The sequence below is a fragment of the Aplysia californica genome, unplaced genomic scaffold, assembly GCF_000002075.1.
Source record: "Aplysia californica isolate F4 #8 unplaced genomic scaffold, AplCal3.0 scaffold01211, whole genome shotgun sequence".
NCBI classification, from domain to species: Eukaryota; Metazoa; Mollusca; class Gastropoda; order Aplysiida; family Aplysiidae; genus Aplysia; species Aplysia californica.
The window spans coordinates 129,139-135,912 of NW_004798481.1; positions in this window are offsets into that span (position 1 = coordinate 129,139).

The window sequence follows — 6,774 nt, forward strand, 5'->3', positions numbered from 1 at the left end:
CCCCCCGTGAGCTAAGACGAGCTACGTCGTACCAGTGGTAATTTCAGATGTAGGTGGCTTTTTGAGTGGGGAGTTGTTTCAATTCAGATCCTTCTGAACGCTTAAAGAATGTTTTGCTGTATTGTAAAGAGAATCACGTTATAAAAATAACAGAGTCATGCTGTAAATCGTGTTAAAACTAGGTTCTCAGGATTGACAAGCCCCTTAAGTGCTAATTTATGCCAATGTCTAAAGCATTATTACACCGCTTGTCTAATGTTTTCCAACAGGAATCGTTGTCTGATCCAAGAGGGTTGAGAAGGGGGCAGGAGGCGGTGGGGGAGGACACGCTAACGGTTTTTCTCTCCCGCCGCGCATGTGGCCAGAGTTGTGATTAATATCATCGATAAACTCGGAGCAAGCCTGTCTTTTTTTTCTCCTTCTATTTCTTCTTTCTCTCCTTTCTACTCTTCCCAAATTTGTCTTTTGTGGGGCTGTCGCGGGCTGCGGCGGACGGTATTATTAATTACCGCTCTTCCTCTCCCATGCACATTAGCAGAATTAGCTCCCCTCCTAGAGTTGTCCCCCGATCGTTTTAACCTCTGACCCCGCCCAACCGAGCGAACTCCTTGTCTCAAGATGGCCGCCTTTTACGACGATTGACCGCCCAGGAACAGACCCCCGCGGGAACTGGCCGCAGAAGCGCCCCGCTCGTGGGATATGCAGTGTTTAATGTTTATTGCATTTACTATTTCCCTATATCAAATTTATTGTGTCTCGGGCGGTGTTTTAGCGAGTTCGTAATCTAATATGGCCGTGCCGCACCCCAGCGAGGGACTTCCCGCTAACCACGTGACCTGACTTGTAAACAGACCTCTTCTTGCGCTTTCCAGGACTAACTGGATTGCAGTGCCCCCTGGTGGGGTGGTGTTAAGTCGAAGACATCGGAGGCAGGCTTCTGGACATACGAGAGATGACCACCAAACTGCAGAGGCTACGTTGAGGCTGTTTCTGGTTTCTGTCTGTTTAGACTTGCAAATATCTCCAGGCGTCAACATTACGACATACAGCGAGGCGAAGACACAAAAAATGCTGGGAAAACGAACAATTTCCCTCAGAAAAACTTTCAGAAAAAGCAATAACGAAGTCAAATTCGTCTCGAGGGATTTTGTTTAGCGAGTTGCTAAGTTTCACAAAAAGGGTTAACTCGTATTGTGTTTATATCACTCGGTTTGCTTACAGCGAAGCTAATTTTATTGTGACAGTAGATCCAGAAAAATGAAGCTTGAACTTAAGCCAGAGATCGAACACTATATCTGGGCTGGGGGCTGTCATAAAAAAAAAATCAAGAAAAAACAACAACAACAACAACATTATTCAAGTTAATTCCTATTGTATTTACGTCACTGGGATTGTTTGCAAAAAATAGCTTGTTTGTTTCGTTGTTATTTTTTTTATCTCCAGAAGAATAATATCCCCCCCCCCCTCAAACAAAGAAATATAAAACATTAAAAAAGACAAACGATGAACATTTTATAAACGCTCCAAATACTTCTTTTGGGAACTCGCTGCACTAGCACAATTAAAACTTATTAGGATCATATTGCTTTTCATACCCCTTGTTCTCATATTAATTAATTATTTTTATATTCTCAAGAGGTCACCACGTTTGAAATGTATCCTGCTTTATTCTTGAGTGCGCTTGAAATATGATCTCGGAGGAAATTTTCTCCGTTTTGCCAGCAAATTCCGCTAAAATGTTTTAGTGAAGATAACTTAACGAGCCCAAAAATTTAAGGTCAATCAGTTGATTATACTGGTTAGTCGGACATTTTGTTATATCGATCGTGTCGGAGTGTATCCAAATAAAAAAGCATTTAATAAAAGTGCTTCAGATGAGGTATTATAGTTACAGCCGAACAATTGAGCATGTATACATTTTATTTTTGAAAAATTGAAATCAAATATAATTCCTCTTAACTGATCCCTTATATCTGAAACCTTCAACAGAAGTGTACTAAATTAAAGTTACAGATAATACCACAAGCAAATATCTTAATTGATTAACACTTTTGAAAAGTATTGATTCTTTTTATTTCCCGTTCAGCAAGTGCGAGAAAAATGTTCCCCATAACTTATTAAGACTTGGTTTTGATTCCTTTGTACTTTATTTGATGCATGTTGAAAACCCCCCACTTATTTTTCTGTTTTTATTCATTTTTGTACTTTATTTTTGTTTGTTTGCATGTTTATTGGTTCTTTTGCGTGCACGCTTTGGGGGGGGGGGGGGTGTATTGAAAATTAATATTATAATCTTGGCTTTGCAAATTTTTGCCGCTCCCTGAAAAATACTCTCTGGTGGCTTAAGAAAAACAAACTTTGTGGGTAACAGACATGCGTTTACAGGTGATTTTTTAAATATGCCTATAGAATAAAAGATGGTGTTTTTATTCTTCTGACCAGGAGAATTGTATTAAAATATCCCCGCTACCGTCAGTACTTCAGTACCTAAAAGACAACAACACCAACAAATTCTTTTATGTCTGCTCAACAAAATCCAGTGTCAGGCAAGTAAATTGTGAGGAAAGAGAACTATAATATAACATTGCAGATGTTCTACACTGCTACCGACATAATTTCAATAATTCAGGAGATGGGCGGCTTCAACGCAGTCCGTCAGGGTCAACCGGAGATACCCGATGAAATTCTCCTTACTGGGGAGTCGAACTCACGCCTTCTGCGTGCGACGGAAAAATCCCTTCACGCTACACAGCAGACGATGGTGGTAGAGAAATAAAAGACGTTTGATACTCAAGCAAAAACAAATATATTTTATAGAAATGATATAGATAGATGTAATTTGAAAATAAAGATGGCAAATTGATCAGGAACCTTTTTTGCAAGTGTTCTACGGCGCTCGCAACTGCATAAGGTCATAGTATGAGCGTGCGGGACTTCAGTTTGGTAGAAATTAATATCAGAAACTTAAAAAATTTCGACAGCGTTTACATTTTTTAATCTTTCTGAAAAAAAAAATAGATCAGTTATTCTTCCGGTTATGGCCAACAGCTTAGTTTAGTAGCACCCACCACCCCTTTTGACTCATTATTGTTTTCCTAATACTGGAACCTCCCATCTCATACATGACATAGTTTTTCTGTAATTTGATTACATATATTGTTTCTATAAGATATTTACATGTAGCGCGTCTGTAACTGCAACCTGGCGTAGCTTTTGTGTGAGTTTCAACGTCTGCCTCTGTCTTTCACACTGAAAGCCTGTGTCCGGGATGCAGTGGCTGGGAGCTTCGTAAAAAGTAAGAGTTCGATTCTAGAGTGCAGAAAATTTTTATTGAGTGTCTTCGTCTTTCTGTTGGGACGCTATTGCATCTATCTAAGCTTGGGTTGTCCCCGACAGACAAGGTCTAGCAGCTCGCCTCATGAGTGATGTAAATTGTTTCGACAGAGATGTAAAATATCAACAATTGTATTTTCACACTGAAAGCCTTTAAAAAAGAAATTTGATGGTTTGAGAGAGTCGAGATACCAGTATGTTAGGTTCGAACAAGAATCTCTCACATATCTCGACAAGCAAGACACCAACTGAGCCCATGCCTGCCCTGGCAGCCAAAAGCACTGCATAATTTGTCTGTCTCTGCGTCTTTTTATTTTCTCGCAGAGCCTACACACACCCTCTCCCGGAGGCCCCCTGGAACTTCACGCGTGAAATCCCTGGAGACAAGTGGCCACACAGACGGCCTCAGACGTTGTTTCACGGAAAGATTGTCTAATCGCAGCAGAATCTTCCCAGCCGTAGACTTTGAGACGGAAAGAAATCAATCAGTAGAACTCCACTGTGCAAAAAGGGGATATTTTTTTTTGGGGGGGGGGGGGGGGTTGACGTCAAACCTGATCTCGGATTTCATTGTTGTCCTGCCTGGCATAATCAGAACATGGCCTGCTTCTCATAAGGGGATCCCTTTCTATTCGTTTTATTCCTTGGAGCTGTCTTCTTCTTAGAATTCTATTACCTTTTTTGTATTCAGTCAGATAGATCATACAAATACACATACACACACACAAACACACACAAACACACACACACACACACACACACACATACGCACACACACACACCGACACAAGAAAAGACAGCGCGGATGGCGAAAACACATGAGAAAAGACACAATGGGTTGTCTGCAGGACACAAATCCAACTATTTTATGAAAAACTAGATTTGGAATATTTTATTCAATTTTTTTCCCGGCCATTTCCCTGTTTATGTTATTTCGCCGCCCGTAAATAAATAGCAAAATTTGATAGCTCCTGGAATTATGTAAAGCGCCCGACTCCTCATGACTTAATCTGATAGCCCGTTTCAATAGCGCGCACTTAGTCCGCTGCCCTAACGAAATTAGGGCACCCTAAAACAATTTTGTGGCTCCAAATCTTATTTCGAAGAGAATCGGTTTCTCCATATAAACCCGAGCGCTCTTGTAGCCGGCGTCCGTGGTGGTAAGAGGGACAGTCCGGGAGAGACGTTTGCTACACACACAGGTCCTGTCTTACTGACCAGACGCTCGGACATTTCTGGACGAAAGGATACGTGAAAGAAATCAAAGATCATTGGACCTCGGAAGTACTAAGGGTATATACGTTTTTTTCAGGTTGGAAAAGCTCAAAGTTTTGTGGCTATGGATTGAAGTTGAGTTCGGAGAGTGAAACTTCAAAATGATGTGACCGTGGAATGGATTTGAGTTTTAATCGTAAAGGTGGTACTTCAATGTTATGCGACCGTGGATTGGAGTGGAATTCTCGGACTGAAACTTCAGAAGTTGTACAAGTATGGAATGGAGTTATATTCTCAGTGTGAAAGTTCAAAGTTGTGCGACTGAAGATTGGAGTTCAGTTCCTGGCGTGAAACTCAAAGTCATGCACTACAAGGGATTTACAGACGTACCAGGATTATAGTGTTTTCGAGGTGAAAGTTCACAGTTTTCTAAAAAAGGATTATTGTCAGACCTATTTGCAGCCACTGCATTCCCAAAATAGGCAGTACAAAGTTTTGCAACAACGAAAAAGTAGCATGGCGTCCTAAGAGTCAAAGTTTACACTTTCTTGACGATGACTTCGAGTTATGGGATATTCCCACTCCTGTGGTTAGTCAGTGTCTTTAGGGATCTTATGACACTAACCGGAAGTACAAAATCAGTTCAATCTCGATGATTTTTTCACATGGAAAGCTTGAAGTTTAAATGGTTTATAAAGTGCTCTGGAGTGATTGTCTACAGTTTTATATCGTTGTTTCTTGTTTGGAGTCGAATTTCTTTTATTGTCTTTTTTAAAATCTCCGACCGGAAGGGAACTTCGATATTCAAACCCCACATACTCACAAAAAATGGTCTCTCACACTCACACAATTAAACACGCCCTTACTTCATTGTTGTCCTGCATATTGTCCAACAGACATACATACGCATACACACAGTCAAAGAACATACATACGAGTACATCACACACACACACACACACACACACACACACACACACACACACACACACACGAACCTCGTATACCGGTACTGCTAATAAGTGCATGCAAAGTCCACTATGAGATGGAAGGACATTGTTGATGTTTTGTTTCTCAAACAAAGAAGAGGTCTGCGTCTGTGGTGTACTCGTATGATTAGGTACTTTCCCGCTGCACACACAAGATGGGCGTTCGATCGCGGGTGTGGAAGTCTATCTTTTTAAATTTATACTTTCGTATTTCTGCGGTCTCCCACGTTGCTCGAGTTGGACCTGATGGTGATAGGCAGAATCGAACCAGCCCGTCACCCATATTGTCTCAATAGCATCGTCAGCTCGCTGGTCAGATGCACAAAGCCTAATTTCGTGTTTAAAAAAATTATTTTCTTTTAATTTTTCAATTTCATAATCTACGGTATCGGCTACATGTGCTCGAGGATTAGTTTGTCGAATTCAGATTCTGAACGATTAAAAAAAACCCTGTAAGTTTTAAAATTAAAAACAAAAACAACAAAAAACAACAAAAATCAAAACAAAAAATCCACGGTGATTAGAATCTGAGTGAGATTTCAAAAGAAAAAAACCACGTGAAAAGTTAGATTCCTGAAATGAATATAAAATGTGTATTTGCTTGTGACAGAGGTAGAACGTGTGCTGGTCTCTCCACATAGCACTTAGCTTCAAAATTCTATCACAAAATATGGTATAGAAGTTCACCTCTTTGCCTTGTAAGAAAAAGACATGAGCTGAGTTCGATTCCTGTATTATGTAAAAGATTTTATTCAGTACCCATGTCTGTTTGCTTTTACAATGTAAGATTCACAGGTTGGTTTGCTTCTGGCAAAAGGACTAAGAATTCTCGGATGAGGATTTGAAAGACAGTCGTTCACACAGCAGTCAATAATGCTATAGTTTGGTTTGTGTGTGTATCATTTCTTTCAATACCACAAAGTATTTCGCACATACTGAGGAATGGTGGAAAATGAAATTCCCCGAAACCAATTTTTTCAAACTGCTGGTATGCCACAGTTACACATACGCTCACAGACTCATGAGTACACTCACACACTCCTACACGCACTCATATGCTTACTCACATACATACAAAGACATACACTCAAGTGCACTCACATACTCATACATACGCTCATTGCTTACTCACATACGTACAAACCCTTACACATAAGCGCACTCACACATTCATACACACTCACACACGTACAGAATTAAACGCATAAACAGAGAAACAAATTCACAAAAACAACCC